Source organism: Felis catus, chromosome B3 (assembly GCF_018350175.1).
Source record: "Felis catus isolate Fca126 chromosome B3, F.catus_Fca126_mat1.0, whole genome shotgun sequence".
NCBI lineage: Eukaryota > Metazoa > Chordata > Mammalia > Carnivora > Felidae > Felis > Felis catus.
The window spans coordinates 110,708,410-110,725,351 of NC_058373.1; the positions used below are offsets into that span (position 1 = coordinate 110,708,410).

Here is a 16,942-nt window from a genome sequence, read left to right on the forward strand (position 1 = left end):
AGCACAGAGCCCAGTGCAGGGTTCAAACTCGGGAACAGTGAGATCATGACCTGAGCCGATGTCGGACATTTAACTGACTGAGCCACCCAGGTGCCCCTAAAGGATTATTTTAACCAAAAAGATTATTTAACTGGGTGGCCCAGTTGGTTAAGCATTGGATTTCGGCCTGGGTCATGATCCCAGGGGCATGGGATCAAGTCCCCTATAGGCTCTGTGCTGAGTGTGGAGTCTGCTTGGGATTCTCTCTCTCCCTCTGCCCCTCTCCTCTGCTCTCTTTCTCTCTAAAATTAAAAAAAAAAAAAGATGAAGAGATTGTTTTAATAATTTTCTGGGGTTTTCTAGATCTTATCCCATGAACAAATATTAATATAAACGTTAGCAAATACATAAAAATAATTGTTGAAATTATTATTTAAATTAATTGCTTAATTTTTTGCATCTTTAAATATACTCAATCAGTTATATCTCAATACAGCTGGGAAAGAAAATTCAAAGACTTTGTGGTGACATATGTCTGTAGAGAACTAAAAAAGAGGCAGCAGGCATGTTGTTCTCTAGCTTACTAGCTATCTTTACCAAGTCGGTGAACTGCATGCCAACCATAGCATGTGAGGAAGTAACTCCTATAATGCTGAGTAACACATCTCAGTATGGGCACCTCCTAAAAATTTAAAGGGTTTACACGAGGTAAGCGGATTTTGCACAAATGTCCTATCGCGATCATTGGCACTCACTATGGGCAAGGCTTTATTCCACGATCTTCACGGAGGTGGAGCTAATGAGACCTCCGGTTGGTCCTTTGGAGACCCTAACCTCAAAGGGGCTCTGTGGCTGGTCCTCATTCCCAGACCTGGGCCACCCAGTCACATGGGCGTAAGGGATGGACACCCTGGAGTGTTACTCCATGGGGTGCATTACCCTGGGAAGGACTCCTTTTTGGAGAGACACTCCCAAAGCTGTCATCCCCAGTGGCCATTTCCCTCCTTTGAGTCCATTTCCCCTCCAAAATTGTGGGAACCACGACTTCCTCCTCTTGGGTACCTCCCACTCCCTAAGCTCCTGTACGTGAAGGTACCCAAGTACTAACTTTCACCAAAGTAGGTCATTTTGATTTAGTTGATTTGGTGGGGTGAAGGGAAAGAAGCCATCTCCCTTAAGAGAGGGTGCCAACGCCAGGGCTAAGGGAGAGAGTGGCAACCATGATTCTAAACTTCTCACAGGGTCAGAAATCCCTGGATGCTTCTGTACAGTTCTGGGGAAAGATTATGAAGTTGGCCACACTGTCCGCTGGCCCAGGTCAGAGAAGGTGCTTCCTCATTCTCTTCCTGCCTGCGAGCGCCTCTTCATCCAGGAGATCCATTTTCTCCCAGACTGGTTTCGCCACCAGAACACGTTCCGTGGCTTAGCTTCTGTTCATAAAGAGCTAGCCGTTCTGGTTGAAACCTGGTGCATCTTGCTCAAATGACCTTCACAGTGGCTCCCTATGTGTTTCTAGACCATGCTCTTTGGCCTTATTCTAACTTCTCCACAGAGTAGAGAGCCGAGAAAGCTTGGCATCACTGTGCCTCGTAGACTTGCCACCCACCACAGGAAGTGGCTGTGGCACTGAGAAACCAGGCTGGCCCTGCCCACAACACATAATTACTGGGTTGATCTTTGGATGGTTCGAGCCAGTGCCAAGTCTCTTGTATTTGCAGGAGCCAGGACATAACCCCCCGTCCTTTCTTCCAAAACAAACCCAAGGAGCATTTATTCTCTCTGCTGATTTCCTTTGATGAGGTTTTCCAGGGCCTGATGGATGACTCTGTTCCCTCACCTTGGCCTCTAATTACTACCCACACTTGCTTCCGTCTGTTGTGGTTTCTGAGCTAGGAATGGAAGTGTACTTGGATGTTTTATCATCGCTTTGGAACACACGCCGAGAAAAGCAGTGTTCCCTGTAATTTCCACTCCTCTGGATTTCTCTTCAGCCTTGGTTTTTGCTGAAACAGCACATGAGCCAAAGAACAGACAAGGTATGGGCACCTTCCCAAAGTGCCAGCTACCTCCCTGTCTTATCGAGCGTGAAATCAGATGATGGAGCAAGTTTTCACCTTGAATCAGTCATCGATCAGCAAGGAGGTGTGCCCTTACGCACCCTGTCAGGGAACCAGAGGGCGAGGGAGGTTCCCAGAGGTAGAGGCACGCCCTCTGCCCCCAAGGAGTTCGCCTTGTAGACCGTGCACTCAAGGGTATTCTCCATGCAGACCCCAGTGGCCAAAACTGAACAGATCCAGTTCTCAACCCAGGAGAAGACGCAGCGGCAACACGTGATTGAATGTGCTGCGTGTGCAGTGACAGCCCTACACATCCACAGCAACTTAAGGTCGCCGTGGACTGGAGGGTTCTGGGAAGGTGACTTAGAAGAGGCTCCTTAAACTGAATCTTAAAAATCAAGGAAGCGTTATTCAGGGGGAAAGGGAGGGAAGAAAGTAAAGGGGCTCCACACTGCATAAAAGTAAGGGCAAACCCAGTTCGTCCAGGCACCTATGCTGTGACCCCCTCCTTTACTCTGATTTCCTTCCGGGCTTTCTCCTTCAACTGGTTTAATAGAATAAGAGAATCCTCTTAGGCTGCAGCCCTATACCTCCAAATCAAGAGGTGATCTGGACCCTGGAAGGTGAAGAAGCCTCTAAATTCCAGCCTCCCCAAATCCACCCCAAGTAACCCAATGCACGTATATAGAGTCACTGAAGTGAAAATAGCTGATTACGGAAGCTGCAGGGGTGTGTGGAAGAGGGTGTTAGACCGATGGTGCCCAGGGTTAGTTGGGTGGAAGGTGAGCACGTGCGGGAGACCCAGAAAGGGCTGCTGAGGACCCTGTCGCATTGTGTAAGGAGGTCCGATGGCTTCACAGCTGTGTTTGTCTTGTAGGGTGGATAGAGGGGCAACTGGAAGGAAAGACTCAAGGGTTGGTCTGACTCACCTGGGCTCTGCACGGAGCCTTCATAATCTGAGATTTTCTTTGCGGTGAGAGACGATACTTGCCATCCCTTCCACAGCTACAGGGGACTTCATAGTCAAAAATCTGTGCCTGTAAGGAAGATACCAGGAAAGACGTATGTGGTGAGCCCTGTGACCTTGGGCCCCTGGTCAGTCTCAGCGCCTCTGAAGTATGTCCCTGCAAGTGACCTCCAGTGTCCCAGTTGCCACCAACCCAGAGCCAGCTCTCGCCTCAGCTCCTGGCTTCCCCACCCTGTGCTCCTGGCAGCACTTTTTCCCCCTGATCCCCATGCCGACAGCAGCCCAGGCGAGACGGCAGCATCCTGGACCTGCCCAGGCTCTTCCCCTGGGTCAGCACCCAGGAGGAGGGAGGCGGGGGAAGCAGCGGCCCAGGAAGTGGGAACAGTGAACCCAGAGGAGGACACCAGGAGGCCTGTGCCTGACACAGGGGCCCCGGGACTGTTAACCTGCCCGGGAGCTGGCGGTATTTTGGTTTGAGTGTGGGAGTAGTTTTTTGTTGCTATCCGTGTATTTATTCATCAGGGTTGGAACTCCAAGAGGGCATGTCTGTACTGTTCACCACAGTCTTCTAGCAAGAGGCATCATGATGGTGCTGCCGAGAGGAGGTCCCCACGAAGGTTCTGTCCGTGAGAAGAGAACACGAGCACCTCTAGGAGGTTCTGCTGTTTTGTTTCCTGCTGTATCCTCCCTGCTTGCCACGTAGTAGACACTAAATAAATACTTGTTTATTGAATTAATTGCTTAAAAGTCACGAGATCAAAGCTGGAAGCTTTAAAAAAAATTATTTATTTATTTATTTATTTTGAGAGAGAGAGAGAGAGAGAGAGAGAATCCCAAGCAGGTTCAGTGCTGTCAGTACAGGGCTCCACAGGGGCTCGAACTCACCAATCGTGAGATCACGACCTGAGTGGACGTGAACAGTCCGACGCTTAATGGACTGAGCCACCCAGGTGCCCCAAGGCTGGAGGCCTTTTTTCAAGGTTGTAATCTGGGGAGAGCCGGGGCAGAAATTTTGCAGAGCCTGAATTCAAGATCCATCCATCCATTTATTGAATACCTACTGTGTGCTACACACTGTGATGGATGTTTGAGGTACAGAAATGAATCAGATATGATCTGTCTTCAGGAGGGTCACAGGAGATTTGAAACAAATTAATGGCAAAAAAAAAAAAATGCTGCTGGAATTAGGTAGAAACAGAGGAAGTCTGTAGAAGGGGATTGAAGCATTGTCCTGGCCTCCAAGAGATGTTTTATAAAGAAGTTTCTCCCAGCCTAAATTTCCTGATCTGTAACGGGGGGATAATAATCTCTTCTGTTTACTCCAGGGGTTGTCGTGAGGAGTAAATGAGCTAATGTGGGAACATCGCTCGGCATAGGGAAAGGCACGCAGGGGCACAGGGTGCAGGGGGTCCCCAAGGGAGAACAACAGGTTTCATGCAGGGAGGAGGTGCTCACAAAAGACTTCTCAGAGGAGGGACTCAAGCTGGGTCTTTCAGGATGAGGGCGTGTCGGCCAGGTGAGCTCAGAAGAGGGCGGTTAGATGGGATGATGGTAAGGATTCTAGCCCAGCCATTCTAGCCCAGCAAATAAAGGGGTCCCAGGAGGCCGTGGAAGGGGTGCTTAATACAGGAATCACCCTGACCTCTGACCCCCACCCCTCAACACACAACGCCCATCAACTGGAAGGTTCTGCTCTTTTCCAAGGAGCTCTGTGGTGTCAGCTGTGCATTTAGGGCCTTCTAAGGCATGATTACCAGGATGCGCTTCACCTACATCTGCAGGCACACAGAAGATTTACCCACACAGTTCAGCTGGGGGTGACCTCTCGGAACTGTCAGTCTGCCTGGAGGATGGGCCAAAGACCACGTAACTCTGCTCCGTTCTAAGCACTTTATCTGTACTAACTCATTTAACCCTCAGAAAAACAAACCAGCGAGGTAGGTGCGATTACTGGCCCCAGGCTCTAATTGAGAGTGCAGGGGCACAGAGAGGTTAAGTCATTTGCTTGAGGCCACACAGCTGGGACACGGTGGAAGTAGGCTTCGAACCCAGGCAGTCTGGTCCAGAGTTGGAGCTGTTAGCCACCACTCTAGTTACAAACACAAGGAGGGGTGGAGAATCACAGTCTTTACTGTTTCTGTGGGTGTAAAAACCACTTAAGTTTGTTTCGGCAGGAGTATCAGAGACCTACAGTTCTAGGGTCTAACCCTCAGTTCTAGGGTCCTGGAGACTAAAACTCTGAAGACTACAGACCCTTCCCAGGAAAGCACACGGTTGCGTATGTAATTCTGGGGGTTTGTGGGTCTCCTGAAGCCTCTCCAAACACCCCTTACAAGACTGTGAATTGGGGGTTGACAGGGCCAAGATTTCCTATTTGGCCTGGAGATGGGGGTGGGGCTGGGGGTGGGCGTGGGGTTTGCTGGAGACACCAAGCCCGAGGCAGACTCCGGCCGCCCGGTTTAGTGCTCTGGGGATGAAAGCATTCATTTCAAACTCTGAATCATCTGGTGCCATTTCTTCACACATTTCTGCAAGAAAAGAAGGCTTTATTTGGAATGATTCACCAACATATAAATCAAGAGACATGCAAACCAGACTTAAAGGAGCTACAGAAACTTACAAAGCCTAGAAACTATGAAAACAAACTATTTCCAGTGTTCCCATCGCAAGGCATGTAAACTCAACTCCGGAGAAAAGAACAAATGAAATCAACTCACTTTTCAAGAGGCTACAATTCTAGCTAATATAATACACAGCTATCTTCTTTGAAAATTGAATCGAGGGAACACATGAATAGGATTAAGAAGTAAAAAAAAAAAAAAAAAAAACCCCAAATCGGAAAATCCAACAATGCAAAGCAACAGCTGTGACTCTTCCCACCTTGAGTCCCAGAGCCTAAAGGTAACTAATTTACCCGCTCTGTTTTTTACTGCTTCTGGGAGTTACCCCTTCTCTCTAAATGATATGCTTGAATTCTGTTGTTCTGCTGTCATAGCAACGGTTTAGATTATGTCACCAGCTCTACGACACCCCCTTCCCATTTATGTGTATGTAAACTACTACTTCTCCTCTGCTGCATTCATTGGTTAACATTATAACTCTGGAAAATATATACTTAAATCTCTTGATCTGGCTCATTCAACTGTTGACAGTCTCTGTTTCCCTGCTTTACAGATGAGGAGATGGGAGGCTTAGACAGATCATCGCTCGCCCAGGGCCACATAGTTGGTTAAGTGGCGGATCTGGTTACAAGCCCCGCTCAGCCCCCGAGCGCTGAGCGCTGCCGTGACTTGCTGTGGTCCCAGAACCACTGTGCTTGGCACCTATCACCGAAGTGGGGCCACCTGCTATTTTTATACCTGTTACTCTGTAAAGAGAGCAGTCTTCCCAAGGATTCAGCTCCGCCAGCTAGTAAAAATACCCTGTTGGTCAGCGGAGGGGGGTTGTTTACAGAGTGGATTTCAGAGTGCCGTGATTCGGTCCTGGAGGTTGGGGCCCATCTCAGTTTCCTCATTCTCTTGCTGCAGGGAAGCCGGACTAGAAATGGTTCGGTAGAAGCCAGCTCAGAGGTTCCCCGCTCAGCACTGTGAATCTTCGATAGTGGCAAAAGAGAACACAGATACTGAGGTCAGTAGCTACTTGTTCAGGGTCCCAACCAAGTCTGGGAACACAGGGGTGGTCTCACTGGGTATCTCCCTCCTCTGTGGAGCTGTGAAAGACTGGGTTTGTTTTCATCACTTCTCGATGGTTTCAATCCCAAATCAGACCAGGGCACACCTGATAACAGTTGTTTCTCAAGCTTTTTTCGGTTCATCTGCTACTTTATCAGAACAAAGACACCTGTGTCAGCATCTATGCATTAGCATGCTGGTAAAATCCAGCGGGCACTCCTGGAAGGGGGTGGTGGTGCTGAAGCATTTGCCAGTTTCCAGGGTGTAAATGCTGCCACCATAGTCGATTTCAAGCTACCAGCATGACTTCACTGAACATGAAATAGGCAAGAAATGCACAGTAGCAATTCATTATAAAGTTATTTCCACCATACAGAGGCAATAGATACAAACAACCTCTAAAGCACAGATAATCAGGTGTTTTTTTTTTTTTATGTTTATTTATTTTTGAGAGAGAGACAGAGGGTGAGCAGGGGAGGGGCAGAGAGAGAGGGAGACACAGAATCAGAAGCAGGCTCCAGGCTCCCGGCTCCTGGCTCCAGGCTCCCAGCTGTCAGCACAGAGCCCGATGAGGGGCTTGAGCTCACAGACCATGAGATCATGACCTGAGCCGAAGTCGGATGCTCAACCAACTGACTCACGCAGGCACCCCAGAAGCACAGGTAATCATAAACTAGAGTGAAACTGATGAAATTTGAAGTGGGGTTCATGAGTGAAAAGCTAAGAAAGAATTCTTGAGACTTGTTTTGGTGCAAAAAGGTGATTTTTATGACAGAACCTGTGGGCAGAAAGAGCGTCATGGGATTGTGAAGAGTGACTGATCATACGCTTTTTAATTAGTGGGGGTTAGGGATAGCGTAAGTCTCTAAGGAATTTGGAAGCAAGGCTTTCGGGACCTTGACAGGCTAGCAACTGTTAAGGTTAATTTCAGTCTTTAATGAAACAGACACATTAAGGAAGTAAGGCAGCCATGAGTTCCTTGAGGAAAGTCACGCTCTGCATGTTTCAGGCGTCGATCAGTGGGCTACAAGCTGTAAGGAAATTTCGTTTAAGCTACTTTCTCTTGCCTTTGTTTCCCTCACCAGAATAATTAGGAAATGTTGATTTTTGAATACAGGCATACCTTAGAGATAGTGTGGGTTTGGTTCCCGACCAATGAAATAAAGCAAGTATCACAATATAGTGAGTCAAATGAATTTTTTGGTTTCCCAGTGCATTTAAAAGTTATGCTTACACTATACTGTAGTCTATTAAGTGTGCAACAGCACTATGTATAAAAAATCAATGTACACACCTTAATTTAAAGATATTTTATTGGGCAAAAACCAAATATCCAAAGAAGACATCCAGATGACTAACAGACACAAGAAAAAATGCTCAACATCACTCATCATCAGGGAAATACAAATCAAAACCACAATGAGATATCACCTCACACCTGTCAGAATGGCTAACAGTAACAGCTCAGGCAACAACAGATGTTGGCAAGGATACGGAGAAAGAGGATCTCTTTTGCACAGCTGGTGGGAATGCAAGCTGGTGCAGCCACTCTGGAAAATAGTATGGAAGTTCCTCAAAAAATGAAAAATAGAACTACCCTACAACCCAGCAATTGCACTACTAGGTATTTATCCAACGGATACAGGTGTGCTGTTTCGAACGTTGCACCCCAACGTTTATAGCAGCACTATCAACAATAGCCAAAGTACGGAAAGAGCCCAAATGTCCATCGATGGATGAATGGATAAAGAAGAAGTGGTGTATATATATATATATATATATATACACACATACACTGGAGTACTACACGGCAATCAAAAAGAATGAAATCTTGCCATTTGCAGCTATGTGGATAGAACTAGAGGGTATTATGCAGAGCAAAATTAGGGAAAGACAAATATCATATGACTTCACTCCTAGTGTAGAATTTAAGATACAAAACAGATGAACATAAGGGAAGGGAAGCAAAAATAATATAAAAACAGGGAGGAGGACAAAGTGTAAGAAACTCTTAAATATGGAGAACAAACTGAGGGTTGCTGGAGGGGTTATGGAAAGGGGGATGGGCTAAATGGGTAAGGGGCATTAAGAAGGACACTTGTTGGGATGAGTACTAGGTATTATATGTAGGGGATGAATCACTAGAATCTACTCCTGAAATCATTATTGCACTATATGCCAACTAACTTGGATGTAAATTAAAAAATAAAAAATAAGAAAAATAAATAAATAAATAAATAAATAAATAAATAAATAAATAAATAAATAAAAATACTTTATTGGGGCACCTGGGTGGCTCAGTCAGTTAAGCATCTGACTTTGGCTCAGGTCATGACCTCAGGGTTCATGAGTTCGAGCCCCACATGACTCTGTGCTGATAACTCAGAGCCTGGAGCCTACTTCGGATTCTGTCTCTCTCTCTCTCTCTCTCTCTCTCTCTCTCTCTCTCTCTCTCTCTGCCTCTCTCTGCCTCTCTCTGCCTCTCCCCTGCTTGTGCTCTCTCTCTCAAAAATAAGTAAATAAACATTTTAAAAATTATAAAAAATCCTTTATTGCTAAAAATAAAAATACTTTATTGCTAAAAAATGCTAACCATCATCTGAGCTTTCAGTGAATCATACTGATTACAGGTCACCATAACAAATATGATAATAATGACAAACTTTGAAATCTTGCAAGAATTACTAACATGTGGCACAGAGACAGGAAGTGAACAAATGTAGTTGGAAAAATGCTGCTGATAGACTTGCTCAGTGTAAGGTTGTCACGAACCTTCAATTTGTAACAAAACATAATGTATCTGCCAAGCTATGCTTCTATTTATTACTTCTTGAAAACTCTACAATTTATTTCACTGTGTTTGTAATTTAATTTTTTTTATTAAAAAATTTTTAATGTTTATTTTTGAAAGAGAGACATAAAAACATTTTAAAAAATTAAAAAAAAAGGGGGTACCTGGGTGGCTCAGTCGGTTGGGCGTCTGACTTGGGCTCAGGTCATGATCTTACAGCTCATGAGTTCGAGCCCCACGTCGGGCTTTTTGCTGACAGCTCAGAGCCTAGAGCCTGCTTTGGATTCTGTGTCTCCCTCTCTGCACCTCCCCTGCTCATGCTCTGTCTCTGTCTCAAAAATAAATAAAAAGATTTAAAAAAAAAGAAAAAAGAAAGAGAGACAGAACGTGAGTAGGGGAGGGGCAGAGAGAGAGGGAGACACAGACTCCGAAGCAGGCTCCAGGCTCTGAGCTGTCAGTACAGATCCCAACATGGGGCTCAAACCCATGGACCACAAGATCATGACCTGAGCCAAAGTCAGATGCTCAACCAACTGAGCCACCCAGGAACCCCTGTAATTTAATTTTAAATAATGCCTGTATTTAACAACTGGCTCCTAAGCTTCCTGAAAATTCAAAATCTTGTGAGCTTGCCCAGACCGCTCCAGTGGGTCACTGCCCCCGTACAACTTTGGAAGCTGCTGCCTGGGCCTAAGCCGGGAGCAAGGAGGCTGGGATTTAGTATAAGACTATAATATCATAAGTGACCAGACTGGAAAACATAAAATGTCCAGGAGGCTGGGCTCTGGTGGCCCAGAAACAGAGGAACAGGAGGCCAAAATCTCTGAGAGATTGAGTGGAGCTGGGTGGAAATCTTAGTATACTCAGATGTACAGAAAAGGGCAACATTCCTTGCGATTGTTCTTACCTTCCTCTACGGACTGTATTTCCTCTGGTGGGTGCAGAGACTTCCACTTGTCTCTTTGAAAGGGAATTCGAAAGACCTCATTTTCTTTTAGTTTAGAATAATCTCTCCAGGCTCGCTCAGCCCCTCTTGGCTATAGATCTAGTCTTTCAGATTTCTCCCCACACACCTTGGGCCTTTAGGAAAGATGGTGTATTAATTTGCTGGCATCGCTGTAACAAAGGACCACAGTCTGAGTAGCTGAAACAATAGAAATTGATCGTCTCTCAGTTCTGGAAGCTGGAGGTCCAAAGTCAAGGTGTTAGTAGGGTTGATTATGTCTCCCAGTTTCCCATTGTATATAAGGGTACAAGTCATGAACTAGGGACTCATCCTATTCAATATGACCTCATCTTAATTATATCTGCACCAATCTGATTTCCAAATAAGGTCACATTGTGAGGTACTAGGGGTGTGATACTGCGATTTCTAGTAAGAAATTTATATTTGGCCTTTGTCCTATTTCTGACACAGAGCTCCTAAAACTCTGGATATTTCCCAAGTGATGAGAGCAATAAAGGTGTCCTCTGTTGTGTTAATGAAGTTAACCTTGGACCACACCTAAGGATGGGGCTGGTTGCCAGCGAAGCCAACCTTGTGATTGGACGGCTGGAACTTTCAGTCTGCCCCCCCTGCCCCCCTCCCGCCCCCATCTTTGGCACTAGGAGCAGGGCTGCAGGGTGACTCAATTGCCAATGGCCAATGATATAATCCATTGTGCCTATGTAAAGAAGCCTGTGTAAAAACCCAAAAGGATGGAGTTCACAGTGCGTTCAGGACGGTGTGATTCAAGGGCAGTGGCATGCTCAGCCAGGGCATGGGAGCCTTGTGCCCTTTGCTCATACCTCACCGTATGCGTGTCTTCCATCAATAAAATGTTTCCCTGAGTTCTGTGAGCCACTGTAGCAAATTAATCAAATCCAAAAGCGGGGGGTGGGGTGGTGTGTGTGTGGGAGGTCACTGGAACCTCCAATAAGAAGCACGGGTGATAACCTGGGCCTACAATTGGCATCTGAAGTATCGGAGGAAGGGCAGTCTAGTAGGACTGAGCCCTTTACCTGTGGAACCTGATGTTATCGCTGGGTAGACAGCGTCAGAACTGAGTTACATTGTGGGACCCCCAGCTGGTGTCAGAGAATTGCTTGGTGGTGTGTGAAAAACCCCTCTCGCCACACTGAGACTGGGTGCAGAAATCTTATTAAAGGGTTAGGAATTCAACATATAAATTTGGTGGGGGACGCAATTCAACCCATAACAAATGATATTTTGTGGCAGGAGTGTCCGAGTGGGAATGGCTATGCACGGGTCCTCATGAGGGTGGTGGGTCTGGGAACCATCCTCCTCGTCCTTCTTGGTCTTCTCTGTAGGGTGACTGGTTTGATCTGGTTTTTGAATATCCAGTGACTGCCAAGTGCTCACTCAGGTGAAGCTGGTCTCAGCAGGCTCTTTGGCTCCCGCATCAATTGTCCTTCTGGTCATTTGGTTCGTAACATTCTGTGGCCTCTCACTCTCCCTCAACTTTCTGTGCTCTACTGGTTCCAAGTAAGTACTTACAGAGAACTGCAGAGTTTAGGGCTCCGTGAGACCCTCTTGCAGCCCACCTATTTCTTCACCATCGTCAGCCTTGGCCACCCAGGTTGGATGCGGACTTTCCCTAACGTGCCCGAGGAAAGAAGGAATAGCCCACTGCTCTGGGAGTCTCCTAGACTGACCCAACAGGGTCCCAAGCCCAAATAGAGAGTGGGACATGTCCCCCTTCCTCACACTATTTGCTTCTCTTCCTGTTCTTTCTCCCACTTTCTGCCGCTGGAAATGTGGTCTGCTTCTCCCCTAGATGAATGAATATTTAAGTTCTCTCTCCCTATGGCTTGGAGTAAAAGTCAACATATAAAACTCTAAGCAACACTTTTTTTGAATATGTACATATTTGATATATGTGTATATCATACATATGTTTATGATTTTATATATGTGACACTATACTAATGTATTATGTGTTTTATAAAACATATCCCACAATAGGTATTTTATCTAAAAATTTTAAAAAATTAAGAAAATATTTTTTTAATCTTTATTTATTTTTGAGCGAGAGACAGAGTGTGAGCAGGAGAGGACCAGAGAGGGAAGGAGACACAGAATCCGAAGCAGGCTCCAGGCTCTGAGCTGTCAGCACAGAGCCTGATGGGGGGCTCGAACCCACAAACTGAGAGATCATGACCTGAGCCGAATTCAGATGCTTAACCGACTGAGCCACCCAGCGCCCCTAAAAAATTTTTTTAGTTTTATTCATTTTTTGAGAGAGGGAGAGAGACAGAGCATGACCGGGGGAGGGGAAGAGAGAGAGGAAAGCACAGAATCCAAAGCAGGCTCCAGGAGAGCTGTCAGCACAGAGCCTGATGCGAGGCTCAAACCCACAAACACAAGATCATGACCTGAGCTGAAGTCAGGTGCTTAACTGACTGAGCCATCCAGGTGCCCCCCACCATAGGCATCCTAAAGGATAAGATAAAAACGAAAATAGAAGTGTTAATATTTTTTCCTTCACCCGATGTGTTGGCACACCCCACTTTTGAGGCCACTGTTCACTACTGTTGTCTTGCAAGGGATTAAAAAAAAAAAAAGAATTTGGCAGGCCAAAGCTGAGCAATGACCTGGTTGTTCTCTTTGGCATCTCCCTTTCCCTGAAGCATGGAAACCTGTTGATTAAATGGGTGGAGAGCCACAGAACACCATGATTTAATCGGAAAGAAAACACACCAGTTTAATATATATTCACAAGTATCATCCCCATTACATGGGAACCATGCCACAGGCTGGCCCTGATCCCCAAGGTCTGAGAACAAAACAGGCTGCCTCTGTGGGGCACACAACATTCCCTTTGTCACCACTGGAAGACCAATGGGTTCATGCCTGTTGTCCCCTGTGCTCTCTGGAGCATGTGTGTATATGTGTGTGCGTGTGTGTGTGTGTGTGTGTGTGTGTGTATACGCACACAGGGGGTGGGAGCTGCCAGGAGGTGGATGTGGAGGAAGGCAAGGAATGGAAAGTTCTATGTGCTGGGAATTCAAAAGGACACAGAATCTGAGTCAGGGCTTAGCAGGGCTGCTCACACATCCCAGAGGCTAACCAGATCTCCCTTTTGAGTAGTACGTTGCATTGTGCAGAAGCCGCTAAGAACGAATACCAGTCCTGATCTAGTGAGAGGAAGGTAAAATCCTTCTCAGTGTAGCATCTGAAAATCCAGGAGGTCAGGAGAATGCTTCACAGGTTTCCTCTGCTCTCTGAAACCTCTTGGAGGCAGAAGTGGCCTAAAGTGAAGAAATGGTTGCCATTAACCAGGCTCCCCAGAGTGGCCTTTTCTAAAAACAAAATTTATATGGAAAAAATTTTGAGCATTTCTGGACCCCAAAAATAACCTTTGCTAGGCCTTTCTGATACCGTAGGACACATCTTGCTGACGGATGCACAAAATAAATCGACATAAAGCCCAGATGCTCACAGACCCAGTTCAAAGTTCTGGCAGCTTGATGCTGAGATGTGGAGGGGGGTGGGGGGTGGGGCTGTTGCTGCAAAACAAATGCTGAATGTTATTTTTGCTTTTTGTCACAAAAGCAAAAATCATCTTTGGATTTCTTTCAGTTAGTGAAAACAGGTACTAATGTCAGTCTTTTGTAAATGCGAAGTAGAAGAACACAGATTTTTCAAAAGCAGGAGATACCTGTGTGAGACTTCTGTCCTTTTATTTAAATAAAGACTTGCAACTGATATTATGGGAACTTTGGAGACTTCCAGTAGCTGGTCACCTCCCCCTGATTTGTGATGTTGGCATAACTGTGTTGTGGTCAGGTAGAAGGGGCAGGGAAGTCTGGATCTGGACTTGCATTCTGGTTTGAATCCTGGCTAGTGCTTATGAGTTTAGGGACCGTGGGCAAGTAAACTTTGTGAAACCGCGGTTTCCTGTTGATAAAACAGCCCAATACTAAACAACATGATGTATACAAAGTGTCTGTTGCCCACACAGCACATAGGGGGCCTTTAACAAACGGAATAAAAGTTAGCTGATATTAGGTAAAGGCTAGACTTATTAAAAGTTTTCCTCCCAGATTTCCTAGTCTGCCTCAGGCTTGTCCCTCCAACCAAAACTTCTGAGGTGTTAAAGTGGCCTGTTTTAATGTCTTATTTTTTATTTTTGAAAGAGAGAGTGCACAGGAGAGAAGCAGAGAGAGAAGGAAACAGAGGATCTGAAGCAGGCTCTGCACTGAGAACAGAGAGCCCAACGCACGGCTCGAACTCACGAACTGTGAGATCATGACCTGAGCTAAAGTTGGACACTTACCCAACTGAGCCACCCAGGCGCCCCAGAGTGGCCTTTTCTAAAAACAAAATTTCTAGAAATATTTAGCTTTATTTAAAAAAAAATATGTGTGTGTGTGTGTGTGTGTGTGTGTGTATATATATATATATATATATATATATATATATATATATATAGGCACACTCCACCCCCCAACATGGGGCTCAAAATCTATGAGCCCAAAATCAAGAGTCACAGGCTCTACCAACCCAGCTGGCCAGACACCTCAATATTCAGTTCTCTGATTAACTTTTCAATGAACATACTTTGCACAGTATTTTACAAATGTCTTACATTATCAGTAGGAAACACCAGAGAGTTTCTTCAAGTGTGCATGTATACAGTCCCATCCATTCCCCTGAAGCAGCCCCTCTCCCCTTCTGTAGTGTTTATAGCCCAGTTCCCCCCCCCCCCCCCAGCTTTACACTTGTAGTAGGAAGCTCTGGAAAACCTGACCATTCTCAAAATCAAAAGAGGTGGATTTCCAACACGGAGACTTCAGGCTGTGTGACAGATGGTAAAAGGAAATATTTATATGAAGGCTGTGGGCGGGAGAGGAGACACTTGTTACTGTTGAACTTGTAGTAGCTGCCAGCTGGACAAGCAACACAAACCCTCCGTCAGCCCTGAAATGTCTTCCTCACGGCCAACAGCCGCCTCCTGTAGTCGCTTCCTGGGGCACTAGTTTTTCTGACGGTATCCTTCAGGGTCCCCCCTTGGAAGTGTGCCTGCTTCTCCCAGGAGAGTGGCAGCTGAGAGTGACCGAGGTGCTTGCAGAGCTGGCTTGCCCGTTTCGCAGCGCAGGTCGTCATGGAGATGGGGCAGCACGCGGGGGGTGGAGGGGGGCAGGTGGGGGAAGTGGACGATTGGAAATAATACCCCCAGGGGTGTTTCTGGAAGGACAGATCCCTGGGGAGCGCCACAGTGAGGAGAAAGGGAGGCACATCCTCTTACCATGTTCACGAAAGCCTGCGTTGCGTATTTTTACTAAAATGTTGCAAACGTAAACTGTAGGAAAAGGCAATCCAAAAAAAAAAAAAGGGTGACACAGGCAGGTGGAATGGTTTTTCTGACCCCACAAATTTGTCTGCAGGCCCCTTGCCAGGCTCTCAGTGCAGACCCCGGCGCGCTCCGCCACTGTGGAAAACACTGCCACCTGCTGGGCCTTTTGAGAATGTCAGCTGACCCTGTCTGTCAAAACTAGTCCCAGGCTTTCCGGGTGCCCTGGGTGTCCACCCGTGATCCACCATCCTGGTTCTCCTGAAAAACAAAACAAACACCCTTAACACGCATGCACACCCGGAATTCTGGCTAGAATGTGCCCAGAAGAACTACAGTCGACACGGTGGAGGAGAAAGGCTACAGGATTTTTTTTTCTTGGACCCCCAGAGGCCACTTTGTCTTGGGCACTTCTAGCCCCTGCTTCTGGCTTTTGAAGTTTAATTTGAACTACTGATCGAGGTTCAGATGGGATTTACCAGCTTATGGGGGGAAAAAACCTTAGAAATATACTGAGGGGCACCTGGGTGGCTCCGTTGGTTGAGTGACTTCACCTGGGGTCATGATCTCGCTTCACCTCAGGTTCATGAGTTCCAGCTCCACATGGGGCTCTGTGCTGACAATGCAGAACCTGCTTGGGATTCTCTCTCCCTCTCTCTCTGCCCCTCCCTGCTCACTCTCTCTCTCTCCATCTCAAAATAAATAAAAACATTAAAAAAAAAAAAGAAAGAAATATGTTGAAACAAAACAGAAAATGGAAAGGCTGTCTAGAGAAAAGCCCGTGTGCCAAGGGGCTGGGGTGAGAGTGGAGCAGGGGTTGTGAGAGGTGTAGAGAGCCTCTGTTAGGAAACTCTCAGCCAAACATCTGCCAAGGAGCCAGGGAGAGAAGAGCAGAGGAGGGGAGACAGTGAGAATAAAGTTCCGTGGAGCTGGGAAATGACCTCTTGAACCGTTCTTCCTTCCACAAACGCTTTCTCTGTGCTAGACTTGGGGTGAAACGGGAAGCAACAGCCAGATGCGACTTCCTTGGAAGGGTTACCCAGAGCCAGGGACTGCTCCTTGGAGGTTCAAAGTCTTGCAGGATTGTATCTGAGCCCCAGACCTTCATAGGCTTCAGCAAACATCCTCCTGGCATGTGTGACAAAGGGCAGCACCCCATTCCCGCTCAAGTTTCTCCAGTG

At 46.4% G+C, this 16,942-nt stretch overlaps 2 long non-coding RNA genes across 3 annotated transcripts in view; one reads left to right on the forward strand and one right to left on the reverse strand.

The window, feature by feature from the left end:
- Positions 1 to 4,883: 4,883 nt before the first annotated feature.
- LOC123386108 lies at positions 4,884 to 6,536 on the reverse strand. Its single transcript, XR_006599681.1, has 2 exons — positions 6,363 to 6,536; positions 4,884 to 5,531 (listed from the first exon to the last, which is right to left on the reverse strand). It is a non-coding gene; the product is annotated as an uncharacterized LOC123386108 (long non-coding RNA).
- LOC123386109 overlaps positions 5,428 to 16,942 on the forward strand; it is a 28,088-nt gene continuing 16,573 nt past the window's right edge. For both annotated transcript variants that reach the window (XR_006599682.1, XR_006599683.1), the window contains exons 1-2: positions 5,428 to 5,904; positions 6,531 to 6,630. This is a non-coding gene — a long non-coding RNA (uncharacterized LOC123386109). The remainder of the gene's footprint in view (positions 5,905 to 6,530; positions 6,631 to 16,942) is intronic.